Below are 18,389 nucleotides of genomic sequence, written 5' to 3' on the forward strand. Positions count from 1 at the left end.
TGACCTTCACGTCTTGGTAGTGGGACCGTTGGCGTTGGACCAGAGCGGTGTAGTCCGGGTACAGGGATATCCTCTGATTTTCATAATGTATGTGGAATAGCTCCCTCGCTTTTTGTAGAAGGATGTCCCGATCCCTGAAGTTCAGTACTTTGACAATCAGGGGCCGAGGGCGTGCTCCCGCCACTGGTCTACCCGTCGGCACCCTGTGCGCCCTTTCCACACAAAAAAGGTCCGAGAGGCCCTCCGAAGCCACATGTTCCCTAAACCACCGCTCCATAAATCTAGCAGCGTCAGAACCCTCGCATCGCTCTGGCAGACCTATGACGCGGATTTTATTTCATCGGGTGCGTCCTTCCGCATCGTCCGCCCTCTCCTGTAGATCTGCAACCTGTTTCTGGAGCAGTGCAATCTGTGCACTGTGTTACTTATGTTGTGGCGCCAGCTCCAGCAGAGTGTGTTAGTTTTCTTTGACTACCGCAGCAAGCTTGTAGTGGTCCGCTTTAAGGAGGGTAAACCCAGAAGACAAAGTCCCAAGCCGTTTCTCAATGGCCTGTCGCGAATCACGCACCTCCTTTAGAATAAGGTCCAGTTTGTCTGGGGGGAGACCCCAAGGCAGAGGGCAGATCGTTGGCCGTTGGCTGCGTGGCTGGCGGAGAGTCAACAATCTGCTGACTATCAGCAGCGCCAGCGTCCGTCACCTTGACCCTGGGGCGACCCATTGCTGCTCTGGGAGCTAGTGATGAAAACAGGCCCAGGCAGGCCGAGCGATACCGCTATGGAGATGGCGTAATCCTCCACAATCGTTAATAGTACATTCTTCCCCGGTCCGGAGGAATCGCTGCCCAGTGCCCTAGGGTGGGATCGGGGGCAGCAGGTATTACGCACAATCAAGAAGTGTCCAAGGAGTCACAACAAGCAGGAAGGGGTACCTCGGGCCCCAGGCAGAGTATCACCTTTTAAACGTTATGCCAGGCTGCACCCAGGTCACAGTTAATGTCAGGTTGCCGTCCCCAAGCTGGGCTAAGCGAATGTTAACTCACCAGTGATCCCGAAGTTCCAAGTCAGGGCGAGCACTCAAGGATGTGAGGCAGAGAGGGAGAGCAGGCCACAGCAGATAGCCAGTGAGTGTGAGCAAGCAGAGAGGCTGCAGGCCCCAGACGTTCTCCACGATCCAGTCAAGTAGGAGCACAGGCCCCGCCCGCTCGCGGAGACCAGAGGCCGTAGGCCTATTCAAGCCGCCGGGTCAGAGGAGCAGGCGCTGTAGAGTCACGAACCGCCAGCGGCGGCCGGGGAGGAAGCTGGAAGCACCAGGGGTATGCCCCACCCGCCTATGAAATCCCATGCCGCAAATGCATTCAGGGCCGCTGGTCCCGGAAAGGCAGTGATGGTACAGAGCCCCGCAGACAGAGTCAGCCCTGCACCGCCAGGTGCCAGGCAGCCAGCAGCGGCAGCATGCGCAGCGCCGCTCCACTCGTTACTCCGGTATCCAAGGCGATGTTGGGAGCAGCGCCGCAGTTAGCAGCACCGGGCCTCAATCCTCCCCAAAGCCAACTGGGGGCCAGCAGGCAGTCGCGGCCCACGGTCCAGTCCCGAGCCCCCAGCACTCACCCCTCCCAGCGGCAGCAGCGGGAGCACAGAAGACCGCAGCAGCGCCAGTCCCGGCCCACGTCTAAGCGCCCCGCTCCCGGGGAAGGCCTCTGGCAGCGCGGTTCACACCGATGTTCCGAAGGGCTCAACAGCCTGTAGTTTCTCCGGGAAGGAGCCCACTCAGTCCACCGGGTTTACTTCTCCGGAAGTTGCGTGTCAGGTAAGAGCCGAAACTGCTAGGATTATGTTGGATGCAGCAGGTCCGGGCGCGGAGCTAGTTGCAGCCGCCATGCTCGGCAGTCAGCCACGCCCCCCGTGGCCTTGATCCTCATTTGGCAACATAGGCAATGGATAATAAGTACAGTCTGTGCTTATTTTTTATTAACTTGTAAAATTCTTTAAATGTTTTACAGTAAATAACTTCCTCTGTAAGAGCGAGTCAAAGTAAGGCAAGAAAAGAAATATGATATGGCTATATCGAAAACCTTGCTATATTACTCATCAGAACTCTCACATGACATGGCTGGTATATTCAGTGCCTGAACCAGATTCAAAATCAGACAAAATGAGACCCAGAATTATGAAAAACAATGGTTCATATGAGGCCAATCGATCCTAGTAATAATAAATTAAATCCAAATTAACATCAATCCTGTATCCTATGGTATACGGCAATTGTCTGAGCAAATAAAGGGAGGAACATCTATGAACATTGTAAGACAAGTAATTCATTTCACAATATTCAAAAATATAGATCCTGTGCTCACAAGTAAGTGAAAAAGATGTGTGCTGTGGTGAATGAAAGTACGTTTATAAAAACATACATCACATTGACAACATAAAAGCTCCTTATACACAATTTACACAAATTAAAGGAGTTTGGTTGTAATGGGGTTGACGGTGTTTCGATCTCAAATATTCAAAACCATCATCAGGACAGATGTGAGAGCATCGGATATCTAAAAAGTAAAAAATAAAGATACGGCATAATTAAGAAAATAGTCCCGAGAAAAATTGCCAGCTTGCAGTGTTCTTTAATTTATGTAAATTGTGTATAAAGAGGTTTCGCTGTAATAAGTCCACGTAGCCGAGGTGTAGAACAAAGAAAGGTTTATTGATGAAGTTTAGTTCTTCAATACAGATCCCCACCAGGAGCAGCCTCCTTGCTGCTCAGCCCATACTCCCAACTGACACTCCACACGCAGACATTCCAACATTCTATTACCTCACCACACATACCAACATTCCACAGTACATCCACACTGGCTGAGCAGCATGACAGATAAGCAGGAAAGATGTATTTTACTGAAACCCAGATGCAACACACCTTTCCCCTTTAAGGAACAGAAACAAATGAATAATACAAGTAGTGAGTATAGCAATTGCAATAAATCCATAAAAGAATGCCATGAATTAATTAACGAAGATTGACATAACACACCTCTTCCCCCCCCTTAACGAAGCAAATGAAGAATGATCATAAGGAAATGGTTTCAATAAAAATAAAACTTGCAATAAAAGTTTAGAAAGAATACACAAACTTGGCATCTAAGTTACCAGCAGGACACACGAGTTGGCCAGTCTAGCATAGAGATAAGCAGAGAACGTCAACCATTGAAGAAGAATAGCACAAGAACGAAAAAAAGAACAAGAAGGTGCTCCTAAAAAGTGACACCAAGAAGGAAATTCTTACACACAGAAAAAGAAATGAGACAACTATAATTAAGGAGTGTAGACTGGATTAAAATAAATCCAACATGACAGTAAGTAGGTGTGAAATCACTCACAGGTACCATGTGAAAAAGTGAAAAACACAGTCAGAAAATCATTGTAGTAGATCCCACAAAGGGGATTTGTAAATAAAGTACTGTAAAGTAAAATGTAGGGCAACGTAGGCGATTAGTCTAGCACAAGTGGAAGGCCACATAGCTAATAAGACTGTCACAACACATACCTAAATTAATAATTCCCATACTGAAACTTGTGAACAAAGTACTGTAGATTAAATAACATGTAGGTGACAAATCCACGGGCGATAATTTGAACAAAGGTGGAAGGTCACAGTCAAATGCTATCATATAGTAGTGTAAATTAAAATAAAACATCATGCACTAAAAATGTAGGTGACGAATCCACAGGCACGAATTTGAACAGAGGTGGAAGGTCACATAGCCAGTAGCCTATTTCAACGCCTACCTCAATTAATGAAGGTTCCCTTACTAAAACTTGTGAACGAAGTAGTGTAAAACAACATTATCGTGCAGTTACGTTAAATAACACAGTAATAATGTAGGCTACGTATTCACTCATAAGTGAAAGGTCACAGGCTATCAAACGCATACCTCAAACAATGAAAATTTGCTTCTGGAAACTTGTAACAAATTAATTCCCTAAGAGGAGAAATGCACGTTAGAAATAAAGAACTTTGCTGTTGCAGAACATGCCCAGTAAATGGTGCCCTAAGCACAGTATAAAGAACATAGGTGACCATTACAGGAAAACGCTCATATAAGCGAATGAGAATCCACTTTGTAGAAAGTTTATAAATATAAAACTCTTAACTTCGCCACACAAATGACTGTTTAAAGCCTTGATGTATGACCCAGTTATAGAGTACTCCTCCAGTATTGGCGTTTTATAGAGTGAACAACCTTTGTTTACTTCGTTTGTTGGATAACGATAGAATGTATCTCTAAAGTCTGATGTAATCCAGAAGTCCACACAGTCCATGTTAAGCCTAGGACCGGGAACGTAAAAACAAACTACCAGCAAGGACAAATGTTAGTCGGACTCCAAATAAAGTTGCAGCAAGTCGAATTCAAAGCAAACTCACCGCAAGATCTCGAAGCAGCAACCTTGACACTTGAAAACACCGGAATGATGATGTCCAGAAATAAGAAGTTCATGGAAGTCCCAAAATGGCGCCATGTTTTTGACGCGGAGCCAAATGCCTCAAGGCACGTTTGTGCAGGAGGGCGTCTAGGAGTAGGCATCCAGCACGAAGAGTCAGGACGAGAGAAGACTGCATGGTGACATCACAGGGCAATAATGCAGGTAAGATCGGGTGCCTGGAAACACGCGCTGCTTCATTTAAAAACTCAAGCAGCGGTTAAACTGGCAATAGGACAAAAAGGCAAAATGGGCAAGAAAACTTGAAAACGACAAATAAAAGACAAGCATTGGCATAGCCAATAGGTCTCGCCTTTGGGACCTTATAAGTATTTAGTTATCCAGCACAATATCCTTGGTGCAACAACATCAACTGTTGCATGGCTAAATACTTATAAGGTCCCAAAGGCGAGACCTATTGGCCATGCCAATGCTTGTTTTAAGTTCTGTCTTCCCAGCGCTTGGATGTCTTTGGTGGCGAGGGTGCTCGCATGCACAGGGCACCTATGCGTGCATGCAATTAAATCCCAGAGAGCGGATGCATAGCTCAGTTCTGTCAACGGGACTCACTCGCAGCGCCCCATGCTGTATTGGCTGGCAGTGACTGTGCTGCAGGACAGAGGGTGCACACAGGCAGGGTTCAGCAGTGGGAGAGCTTTGAGTGCGCATTACATGTCCTAACTCTACAGCAGATCTTGTGTGTACAGGTATACAACCGTACTTTCCTCTGCTCTTGGTACCACCTGCACACAAGGTACACGGGAGTCACACAATGTAAACAGACAGGTTCAGAAATGACGAGCATTCGGCATATAGAATGCACACGTTTATGCACAGTGCTCGGCACACAGACGGCATGTGATGTGGGCTCAGACCTCCCCCACCATGCTGCACTGACGGCGCTTGCTTGTCCTGGAGAACACAGGTGCAAACAGACAATGGTCGGTGGGAGTACAAGCATTGCATCGACATGGCACTGGTGCCTCTCTATGCATTAGATGCTTATGGCTGGCTGCCTCATACTTCTTCCCACCTGCCCACGATGTGCCCGGGTGCACCTGCTGTAAACAGACAGAGGTCAGCAGCAGGGACAACCTGGTATACACACTGCATGGGCGTAGGACCTGGGTATGTGGTCCGATATGGCACAGGTGGAGAACAATGCTGGCATCAGTGATTCTCAGTCACCTGCGCAGGCAGCACCAGGGAACGAACGCGTAGTGTAAACAGAGAGGGGTCAGCGGCTGGCAGAGTTGGGCACACAGGCATGTGACTGTGCAGAGGGCACTAATGCAGAAGAATGATTCATGCTCAGTCGCATCCCTAATGCTGCACCGACTGGCAGAGCCTGCACTAGAGGACAAACGGTGCCAACACCCTGGGAGGCTGCATATGGATGGCACATGCACAAGATCCCATAACACGCATATGGCATTCTGGCTGTCAGTCACACACACCCAAGGACGTTGTGTCAGGGGGGCGAAGAGTTGGGGCAGGATAGGGGCAGACTGGGTCAGAGCAGGTAGGACAGGATGCCTGCCTGTGCCCAGGGTCTCGTGTGGCAGGCGTCAGTGACACTTCACCGTGGTGCACAGGGGGAAGGGAGGCAGTGACTGCCGGGGGGCGGAGGGGACGCACAAGGAGTGTAAACAAACGAGTAGTGGGGATAACGTGCACGTGAATGACATCTCCCAGCGGATGCGTGAGATCCCACGGGGCTGCTTTACGCGCACTGATACTCCACTCTCAGCCACGTCCTGCACGGCTACACTCACCCGTCGAGTCAGGCACGGTGGTGATCCCGTTGGCGTGTGGCTGCTGCTGAGTCATCGGTCGGTGGATGCTGGAGGATGGACAACAAGGGCGGGAGGGCGAAGGGCACAAGAGCACGGGCGACGGCGGTTCACAGAGCTGCCCTACCATGGATCAGGGATGCCCCAGGCTCGCACGCCTCCGCTCGCAGCCCCTGCCCGCCGCCTGCCATGGCAGACTTGTCCATTATGGCATTTCTCTGCCGTGCACCCTCGATGCACATGCGTGGCCCCAGCGGCAGGGAATGCCTTCTCCAAATTAATTTATAGGACTGGTCTCCAGTCACGTCTGTGGCCAGCGACAGACTCTTAACGCATCGGGCGTGCAGCAGCACACAATGGAACCAACTTAGGCAGTGTGGCAGCGTGCCAATAGGTAACAAACAGAACATACCGGGGATAAAAAATTTTTTTTTAAAGGGGTGGGGATGGTGGGAGGGAGGGGGGGGGGGTATACGGCCGAGAGCAGGGACACGCGGCGTTTACCTTGAAGAAGCGAGCGCGATCATTGCTAACACATGGTGCCTCTCGCTCCCGCAAGGGAATCGCCAAAAGTGCCCGCGTTGCAATTCAAAGTAATGCAATGCATGCACGCTTTTGCCTGCAAAACAAAAACGATTTCTAAAGGTCTTTTTCCTCTGTAGCGTGCTGCATAGCCAATAGGTCTCGCCTTTGGGACCTTGTAAGTCTTTGCCCATGTATCACATTATCCTGGGTGTTACAACATCTACTGATACTTTATGTGCCACTGGTGAATGAGGGGAAACCCTTGAAGAAAAAAAAAAAAAAAAAAAAAAAAAAAAAAAAAAAAAAAAAAAAAAAAATCAAGGAAGGTGCAACATGCATCAAAATGAACAAACATGCAAAGCCACTAAAACAAACGTTGAAAAACTGGATCTAGGATAATTTGAGCTAAGACAGGCTTGCTAAAAGTCATTTCGAATACATAAAATTGGATAAAAAAGAATAATGAAGAAAATCATTCGGGCCAAAGTGGTTAAACACAGTACATTAAAACAGTTTTAATGTACTTCCAGATCTACACACCTGTTCCTCCGCACTTGTGACTTGTCCTAATTGGGTCTGTCCACTGAAGGTAACATGCCCATTATTTTGCTCCATATGTAAAGTATTGCAAAAACTTCCCAAATTTAGCACCTCACTCAATGAACACCCATTGTCTACAACTTTCCCAAAATCATGAATTTGAATAATCCGGACACGTGTTGGATTATCCCAAATAGTAAACTCCGCCTGCGAGGGTAAAAGTTTACAGATCCTGATTCTACAGGTCAGGATATGAAACATGCATCTTATGTTATCTCATCTCATGCATCGGTGCTTTAGCGGATTTCTCTCTTTTACATATGATTTTCTGTACAGACCCATACATTAAATACATTATAACAGTTAACATTGTCCAAAATAAAAAATATGTATTCCTATTTTCTTGCAGCATTGTAGAGTCTGTCCTCTGGTTTTCTTCTTTATAACATCAGCAGGCTCTAATGTGTACAGGTAAAGCTTTACCTGTGGGGTGAGGCACTTGTGCTCGCAACGTGTACATCTGAGGTTGATCAATAAAGAACACTTACTGCCATTCTCTGAGGTCCCTCAAATCATCTTATTAAGTATTAAATGTGGTTTGTATTTAGTCACTACCAACCAGGTTATCCTTGCTTACAGCTATTCCATTTCTAGAAGGCAAGCGCTTGATGCAAAAAATAAAAAAAATAGGCTTTGCTTTTAACATGTACTGTTCTCTCTTACTCGGTCCCCATGGAGCTGCTGTCTTTTGTGCTCAAAACTTCCCATCTATATGGAAGGAAGTGTGGTGTGGCTACCTTATGTGTACAAAAAGGGCCCAAGTGCAAACTACCCCAAATAGCCACAAAAAAAGGCTTATCACTGGGGGAGGAGGGCTAGTAGCGAAGGGTTTAAGTAATAAGCAACATAAAGAAATTAAACATGGGAAAAAGAAAGAGTCAGTGAAAGGGGGAGGGGATAAGAGAAGGGCAGAATAATAGAGCTATTGAAGGGCAGTGAGGGATAAAACAGGCAGAGGGGGAGTAAAAAAGAGCAAAAGTGCCAGGGCCATATAAAGACAGAGGGAGAACCGCAAAATGTAGACGTTGAGTGGGATGGAAGAGAGCAAGATAAGAAACTGCAAGAGAAAAAGAGACCAGGAACAAAGAAGAGAAACAAAGTGAAAGGCAGATTAAAAGAGAAAAAAAGAGGGAAAAAGAGAATACAAAAGAATGGCTTGGAGAAGAAGAGTAGAGGAAAGAAAAACTATGTGGATAAATGGAAACGGTTAGAGTCTGAGGTAAAAGCAGAAGTCAATATGGGTAAAGCAGAAGTCAATATGGGTTAAAGGAGAGGGGAGGTAAGAGTCAAAGACAAAAAGAGTGTGGCAGGCAGAGAAGAGAGTGAGAGATAGAGAAAGAGTAGGAAGGAAGAAAAGGATAGGGAGAGAACGAGAAGGAGGGAAGAGGTAAGAGATAAAGGCAAGGTAAATTGGGTGGAAGGAAGAGGAGGCATGAGCACAGGCACTGGAATTATGCCATTTTTTGGCCATGGCGTTTGATGTAATTATGTGTTTTCCACATTTACCTCGTAATCCATCATCTGAACATAATCTGCATATTTTAACAAAAATGAAATGTTGTGCTTAGCTTAAACGGATCAAACGCTACGAAAAACGTATGTTGCTACACAGTGGAAGGCTTTTCAAAAAAGTTGACTGGTTATCATTCTGATGCTTAATGCTGTACGTGTGTGTCTGACTGGTTCTAATGGGGTGAACCCTTTGCCCAGATAGTGTTAGAAAGTAAAAATGATAATGTAATATTATCACACAGTGTGCCACATTATGCTACATAATTTGGCTTTCCTTGCTGCATAAATTAGTATACCCTGCCGCATAATTTGGTCCTCCACAGAGGCAGGATTCCAGTGGCTCTGGGTATGAGAGAGACAGATGAAAATTACCTGAGCCAAGGAGCGAAAAGTTGGAAAGAGAAATACTAATTTATAGTACCGAAGAAGGGCACTGCCAGAAAAGAGCATGTTGTTTTTCTGCGCAAACGCTGCTTCAGTGCTCAGATACAACAGACACGCACACTGCAAATAGTTTGGCGGGGGCCTTGTGTGGGTAGCTGGTTTGCTGCCTGCTTCTTCTATCCATACAGCACAAAGAATATGTAATTTAAGTGGGAAAAGCCCAAAGTCTCCATAATATATACTTTGTTGTTGTATGGAACAAACCGCCCTTGACCAATCTGCACTCGAAGTGCAAGGCCTCACATTCCGGCGGTCGCCATTATGGCGACCACAGTAGACAAATTCATACCCCTTGTATCGGCACACCGCTTTCTTCACTCCGCGCATTTTCGAGAATCTCCTTTATTTAGCATGTCCTTCTCAAAATAAGCCACCTTTAACTCACGGTCAACTTCAATCATGGTAAGTTAGTAGACTTACCCAAGCTACTAACTCAGGCCGCTCAATGCAGCCAGTTGAATAACGCATTTATGCATCTGTTCGAACACCCGAGATGATAATCTGGGCCAAAAACTATTTCCCAGATGGCGAGTAACTATGGGAAGGTACCATGTGAACTGCTGAAACTGACAATTTTATATGGTCTTAAACGTTTTTCTGCAATTCTCATGTGCCACTTTCCGAAGCTCTGAGCCATCGGTTCACGCAGGAAGGCTGCAGAGACTAGAAACTCTTCTCCTGTAAGGAAACTCCCATGTTTAGGAGCATGGATTCCTGCTTTTCGTGGGGTTCATCAGGATCCCTGAAATAATCCTGGAAACGTACGATAGTTATAGATTTCTGGTAACACTTGTGCTTCCTAAAGTTGCACACAACTGGAGTTTCCCCTCGGAGGAAAATCTGCAAAGGGCAATTGATGTGGAAATGTGCATTTTCACATGTAACTTGTTTATTTGTCCCTAATGGTGGATTTTTCGCTCCGACTAGAAATCCCTTCACTTGACAGCTCATTAATTATAATGTTGTTCCTCCATTTTACGATCCTATAAGGGCTCTCTCACGGGAAAATATTCCCACGACTTTCATGGATATTACAGTAAATGCAAAATGTTTGCAGAAAACCACAATCTTGGGAGTTTATAGGTGTTCACTGCATTTTTCAAGGTAAGCCACTACAATCATCATAAAGCCATATTTTGTGACCTTAACTCTAATTGTACGTTGTTGTTAATGCAATTTCCAATTTAAAAATGCACACATTCTGGACTCAGGGATTAAGTATTTGGATTTACTAAACCAAAATAGTCTTTTGTGGCGCCGGAATGCTATTTAGGCGTTCAAAAAGGTTAAATAAATATAGCTGTAAAAGTCCGTAAAAAGAAAAATGGCGTTTTTGAGACGTATCTTCATTGCGGGGAATATCGCGACCAATCACTTCTTTAGCTTACAAGCGGGTAACTTGCAGCTGAACTTTATCCAGGATCAGTCACCACAAGCAAAAGTAAACCCTGCGAACCAAAACATCCCCATTAAAAACACCAGCGAAGCTCCTTTAAGTGGTACACAGAGTTCTTTCAGTGCTTTCGCGCATATGGGACCATTTACGTTTTTTTTTTAATATAAATCAAAGTAATCCACTTTCATGGTGGCAGGTGTAACAAAAACAACCTGTATTACAATAGAGCCCAATACTATAAACACAAAAAAACCACTAAAAAGCCGACTGATATTTTCACAGAAAATTGTATGGAGCGTTAATCAGTAAAGCGTTTCTACAGTGAGACTTTAGTCGAGGGCTGGCCCACTTTCTAGCGCCCCATCTCGCGTAACAGGATTTTCACACTGTCTTTATTGACAAACGGCAGTAAATAAGTGGTCAAAACACACAAAGAAGTGATGGGGCGAGGTACTTGTCGTTCCTTGGGGGAGGAACGTCTCGCTTTTACTGTATTTTTAGATAATAGGCACGTTTTTGGGGATAAAAGCAGATCGATTACAAGAGGTCCCCCCTATGCAGCGCATGCGCACTGAGTAGGCGAGACCTAAAAAAACTGTCCTATCAACCCCAAAGTATCAATGATGCCTTCACTGTGAGGTATTTGGCAGTCTTACTCCTCGCAGCACACAAATACAGCTCCTCCTCGCAGCACACAAATACAGCTCCTGCGCCATGATCAAATGTCGCATGGAATCAACGGTAACGGACTAGGACTGATAATGTGCTCAGTGAAACGTTTTCCTTTAAAAAACATGAAAATGCTGGCAAATAAAAGTTAAACTGCCCTCCAGTAGATGGCAGCAAATATCCATTCACTTCCGCCGGTAATATCAACAAAGTTAGAGCGCCTATTAAATTGTAGAAACGTGAAATTAACATTTCAGCTCAGTTCTTGAGCTTCTCAATCAGTCCCTGACCTGTCACAGCTTGTGAAACACTGACCAGATCTGTTCCTCAATCTCCGGTTCTGGGCCTCTTTTCCGATTTAGTTGTAGCTCTTTGTTGTATCCCAAATAGGGTTCATGTTGTGTTCCAAACTGGGTTCAAGTCAGGTGTCACGATGAATCTGATTGGGTGTACGTGACCTACGTCATTTGGAATGTTGTTGAGGTATTTATCACACGTCACTGTGGGGAACCGGCATTCTTCCTTCCGCAGGCTTGAGACTGACAACCTGTGATTCCCAGCTGTGATTCCTGTGCAACGATATTAAATATATTTGACACATATGTAATTGGTGTGTTGGACGTTTAAGCGTTGTACTTCATATGGCGACGAGTTCGGGATCTTGAGTTCTTCAAGGAAGTTTATTGATGACGTTCCGGCTGGGAATTGATGAAGTCTTCACAAAAATACTTTCAGGCAAGTTAAGAAGTATCTTCGTTCGCTTCATTTAATGTGATGGTAATTTGCGTCTATTTTACTTCTTCGTAGCGTTAGCTACCGGCAAGTGTAATGAAAAGGAAATAAAGTTGTCGGCGGATTTGAAGCTCACTGAATATTTCTTCAAGGCAAGTTACTACGTATTATTTTTTACGAGAGTAATAGTCAAGTGCTTAAGTGTGCATTTTGTTGTTTCCTCGTCAGGCAACGTATTTGTGAGGTATCGGGTAATAGAAGCATAACTGAAGTCAACTGTCACTTCCAACTGTTGCTATTCGTTCGTTGGCTTCTGTCAGTTTCTACGTCAACGTCAGCTGTGAAAGCAAGTAAGGCGACGTATTCAGTGCGCGCTTGCGTAACGCGCTACGTGACTCCATTTTTTTTTATTTTTTTATTATTGATTTCACTCGTGTCTTCTGTGGAGATCGTGTTTCAAGTGCAGATGTGTGAAGTAATGATCTACAAAGGTAATGGAAAGGAGCTAATACTTAGAAATCTAAGCATTGCATATTCAGAATTAAACAAAGTGGACAATTAAGTGTAAATAAAGTTAAAATTACATGATACTGGTCATTTAAGTGACATAAAATTCAATAGTTCTACAAGATGGAGTTTAAATATGCTAAACTATAAAAATTAATAAATACATGGAGTATTAATACATAAAAATAATACATTAATCTGTCTTGCAAGAATTTCGAATAAAATACGTGGTTAACATGTCAAGTAATTCAAACATCAGTGCACCTGCTGCATTTTTGATAGATCTAGGCAAACCAGTAATGAAATGGAAAAATTGGTTTCGAGCATTTGAGAACTACTTGGTTGCTATTGATGGAAAAAAATTTGAGCCAGAAAGGAAAAAAGCAATTCTGTTTGGATTGTTAGGTGCAGCTGGTCAGGAGATTTTTGACAGTTTATCTGAATATGAAGTTCAACCTGGTCAGTTTATTCCGCTTGATGAGTACCAGGAAGCTATCAAAAGATTGGAGAAGTAGTTTGGTGAAGAACCAAATATAATGATTGGCAGACATCGTTTTGCCATGCGCAAGCAATTAGAAAACGAGACTATAGAGGAATACATAGCGTGTTGAGGGTCTTGGCTACAAAATGTGACTTTAATGAGATGGTTGACATGTATATTCGAGACCAATTTGTTTTCTATTGTTTTGAAAAGAAAATTCAAGAAAGACTCTTAGCGTGCAAGAACCCAACTTTAGAGGAAACAATTGATATTGCTAAGGGTATCGAAAGATCTCTGGAGAGTTCTAAAGTTTTGGCGACAGAAAGTAGTTCTGAGTCTAGTGTGTGTTATCTAAATGAAAATAAGAAAGTGGTAAATGTTAATGACAGAAGTAGTAAGTTGTTAACTAATTCTGAAAATAACATGATCGTCTGTTTTAGGTGTGGTTCAAGAAATCACAAAGCAGATTACACGGGATGTCCTGCACAAGGAAAGAAGTGCACGGAGTGTTTTAAGGTAGGGCATTTTGCTGGTGTGTGTAAAAATTTCAGGGCACAAAAATGTTCCAAAGTTAAAGTCAACAATGTAGAAGATTTCAGTGAAGATATGTGCTCAAATATTGTATTAACTTTGGGTGATCAAAGTGATTCTATAAAAGGTCCACTTGGTATTGCACATATTGGTATGGTGGAATTGAACATTATGGCAGATTCAGGATCTCCAATAACGATTGTTTCTGACCAAAAGTATGAACAATTTTGGCCGTATGTAGATCTTCTCGCATCTGACGTTAATCCCAAGGCATTTGGGGACTTCGACATCAATATGTTGGGGGTATTTTCAGGATAAATTAGAAATTAAGGGAAGATCTATCTCAACTAAAGTTTATGTTGCAGAGCGGGGCAGAAACATAGTGGGTTGGAAGGATTTGGCACATTTGGGAACCATCCTAAAGCCGGGTGCTGAGGATCCTATTGTTTTGGATGATGCTGGGGTTTACTCACTTTCTAATTCTGGTCCAGTATCTTCTGTAGATAACATAGAAGTGGTGCTGAACAAGTATGTATCATTGTTTGAAGACAGAATTGGGTGTGTTAAAGGGTTTGAACACAACATCAAACTCAAAAGTGGTGCAATCCCAATTAAACATAAGGTAAGATCAATTCCTTTATCGGAGAAAACAGATTTGCAAAATGTTCTAAATAAATTAGTCGAGGAAGAAGTTATTGAACAAACCGATTCGGCAGAATGGGTTTCTGCAATAGTTTTAATAAAAAAAATAGAGATGTGCGCCTATGTGCCGACTTGAGGTCTTTGAATAAAAATATTTTAGTTGATTGTTACCCATTGCCAAAAATCCAAGAAATTTTGGCGGCAACTAATGGTTCTAGGTATTTTTCCCTCATTGACCTCAAATCGGCATATCACCAGGTCAAGTTATCTGAAGAGTCAAAAGATTATACGACTTTCATCACTCCACTGGGTGCATATAGGTTTAGAAGACTTCCATTTGGGTTGGCTTCGTCGTCAAGTGTTTTTCAGAAACTAATGGAATGTATTTTAAAAAGGTATAAATGGTGTACAGAAATTCCAAGATGATATACTCATTCATGCCAGTTCCGTTGAAGAGCATAACAAAATTCTGGATGCAGTGTTGTACAGGTTAAATGAAAGAGGAATGACTGTTTCAAAAGAAAAATGTAAGTTTTTAAAAACAGAAATTGAATATTTAGGCCACATTATTAGTGGTTATGGAATAAAACCTAAACTTGATTTGGTGAAGGCCATAACAGATGCACCTGTACCAAAGGATAAGGAAACCTTAAGATCATTTTTAGGTTTAAGCGAATACTATTCGCGCTTTATTGAAAATTACTCAGATGTTGTTGAACCTTTGCGCATATTATTACGCAAAGGAGAAAAATGTATTTGGTCTAAAATTCAAGATGAAGCGTTTGCTAAAATCAAAAGTGCAATAGTATCTGCACCTTCGTTGAAACCATATGATCCAGAAGGTGTCAATATTGTTACAGTTGACGCAAGTGCTGTTGGCATTGGGGCGGTTTTTACTCAGAAGGTACAAGGTAATTTACACACAATTGCCTTCATTTCTAGACGCTTACAAGAGGCAAAAATCCACTATAGTACTATAGAAAGGGAAGCTCTTGCATGCGTATGGGCTGTAGAAAAGCTAAAAATGTATTTGTGGGGAAAGCAATTTGAGCTAATTACTGATCACAAGCCATTAACATTCTTAATGGATGGGTATGGCAGAGGAAATGGAAATTTATCAGCAAGATTGGTATGACTTTTAGCAAAGCTTCAAGAGTATAATTTTTCAATACAGCACATTTCAGGCAAATGCAATGTAAGAGCAGATTTCTTGTCAAGGTTACCTTTGAATATTTCTGAACCCAGAGTTGATGAAAACATGGAATGGGTTGTGTCGTTTGTAAATGATTTTAATGAATGTGTTCAGGTCGGAGATGAAGCAGAATGGTTGAATTACATAGACAACGATCCAGTATTAGTAAGAGTTAAAAAATATATAGTGAACAATTGGCCTCCAATTAGAAATCTGTCATCTGATCTCAAAACATATTTTCAGGTTGCAAATGAACTGTGCATTGATAATGGTTTTATCCTAAGGGGAGATTTATTGGTTCCACCAACGAAAATAAGAAGAAATCTGATAGAGCAAGCACATAAAAGCCATTTGGGATCAACTATGACTAAGAAGTTGTTAAAGGATCATTATTGGTGGCCAGGGTTTGATGCGGATGTCAACATGTTTGTAGATAGTTGTGTGATTTGTCTTAAATCTGACAAACATTGGAAGCCACGCGTACAAGAAATGCAATTGGATCATATCCCAAATTTTCCATGGGTTAAATTAGCAATTGATTTTGCAGGTCCATTTCATGTTTTAGAACATGATTGTAAATTTTTGATTGTTTTAAGTGATTATTACAGCAAGTGGATTTATTTCAAATTTGTACCAGTCATAGACTCAAATTGCGTAATTAAATTTTTGGAGTCTTGTTTTGCTGTAGAAGGGTTGCCAAAAATATTGGTATCGGACAATGGTAAACAATTAGTCTCAGAAAAGATGGTAACATTTTTGAAGCAAAATGAGATCTTGCAGGAAAAAACGCCAAATTATTCGCCAAAATCTAATGGACAAGTGGAAAGGGTGAATCGTTTCTTAAAAGAAAGCATTCAGTTAGCATTGGCTGCAGGTTATCCAATACAGGAATTCACTCGTGAAAGAGTAAAGGCATACAACAGTACAACTAACAGCGTTACTGGATATTCACCATTTTTTCTCATGAGGGGCAGACATTGTATCACATCAATTTCACCTAAGTTCACTTTGCAAAGAGAAAGAGATTCAAAAGAAATTGAAGAAAAAGATTCGGAACGGAGAGTGAAGGAAAGAATTTTGGAACATCAAATTAAGTCAAAGGAGTACCATGATAAGATTCATAGAGCAATTGTAAAAGACATCATAATTGGTGACTGGGTGTTGCTCAAGAAACCTTTTGTAAAATTTAAAGGAGAGTCTAAATTCTATGAGCCTCAAGAGGTGGTGGAGGTGTCAAATAGTTTGGTGCGTTTGCAAAAATGTGGATGGAGGCACAAATCCGATGTCATTAAACTCAAAGACAACCAGAAAGACCTTATATTTCAAAGAAGGTAGAGTAGGCGCAGATATTGATCAAACCAACATTTGGTATAACTTTGGAGAAAAGGAAAATGAGTCATGTGGAAAGAATTTGAAAAATGAGGAGCAAAAGTATGGTCCGTTCAGAGATAATGATATCACCAGTCCTATAGCACATCAGGGCTTTGAAGAGGTGGCGGAGGAATATAGTCAAAATGCAACTCAAGATGAAATTCATGGAGCAAGCGGCTCTAATGTTGAAGACACAAGTGCAAGTAATGCATCAAAGTAGAAGGTTTTGGGTCGTAGTAAAGATGATAGTACATGCACCACATCTGGAAGAGTATCTCGATTTCCGAAGTTGTATAAAGACTATATTATGTATTGATGCACAGTAAAATGTAAGGTGGGTTAAGTATCATTTTAGAAAATACGGATATTAGTGGTACTTCACTTTTATTGTTAAACTGTTATGAAGGGGAGATGTTGTATCCCAAATAGGGTTCATGTTGTGTTCCAAACTGGGTTCAGGTTAGGTGTCACGATGAATCTAATTGGGTGTACGTGACCTACGTCATTTGGAATGTTGTTGAGGTATTTATCACACGTCACTGTGGGGAACCGGCATTCTTCCTTCCGCAGGCTTGAGACTGACAACCTGTGATTCCCAGCTGTGATTCCTGTGCAACGATATTAAATATATTTGACACATATGTAATTGGTGTGTTGGATGTTTCCTAAGCGTTGTACTTCACTCTCCTTCGCTGGTTCTGAACTCTTGGACCCAGATCTGGACTTTTTAACCCGATTGATATTTCTTGTCCCGGTTTTCTTCACCCGTTCTGGGCTCTCGCTGTCAGTTAAGCAGGAAATGACAAACTGAAAGCGACCGATGTCGTTAGGACTGGCAGACAGCAGGTCAGGGAGGCAGAAAGATCAGCAGGCAGGAACTGGCACACTTCAGTTGAGGGCGACCGATGACCTTTCACTGCTGGGGCTCAGGGGTGCCAGGTTTCTTTAATACGCCTGTACAATGTCAAAGTAGGTGCTTTCCCTTGAAGTAGTTTAAGCTTTGTGAGTAAGGTAGCACAGGCAGGTTCATCCAGATCGTCGCCAAATGTAATAAGTCCATGTAGCCGAGGTGTAGAACAAAGAAAGGTGTATTGATAAAGTTTAGTTCTTCAGTACAGAGCCCCACAGGAGCAGCCTCCTTGCTGCTCAGCCCATAGTCCCAACTGACACTTCACACACAGACATTCACACATTCTATTACCTTACCACACATACCAACATTCCACAGTACATCCACACTGGCTGAGCAGCAAGACAGATAAGCAGGAAAGACGTATTGCACTGAAACCCAGATACAACATTTGCCGTATACAATAGGATCGATGTTTATTTGGATTTAATTTATCATTACTAGGATCCATTGGCCTCATATGAACCATTGGTTTTCGTAATTATGTACTACCCCAGGTTCTAGTATTGGGGTCCCCTTGATATGTAATACATAATGAGGCCCATGACACATGCAAACTATTAACATTCAGATACCCTGGTATATAGTTACAATGATGGCAAAATCAG

At 42.9% G+C, this 18,389-nt stretch overlaps 1 protein-coding gene across 1 annotated transcript in view; it reads right to left on the reverse strand.

Annotated features, from left to right (window-relative positions):
- PSMD13 (proteasome 26S subunit, non-ATPase 13) overlaps positions 1–18,389 on the reverse strand; it is a 121,230-nt gene that overhangs the window by 101,692 nt on the left and 1,149 nt on the right. The window lies entirely within an intron of this gene.

The sequence above is a fragment of the Triturus cristatus genome, chromosome 3_1 (genome assembly GCF_964204655.1).
Source record: "Triturus cristatus chromosome 3_1, aTriCri1.1, whole genome shotgun sequence".
Lineage (NCBI taxonomy): Eukaryota > Metazoa > Chordata > Amphibia > Caudata > Salamandridae > Triturus > Triturus cristatus.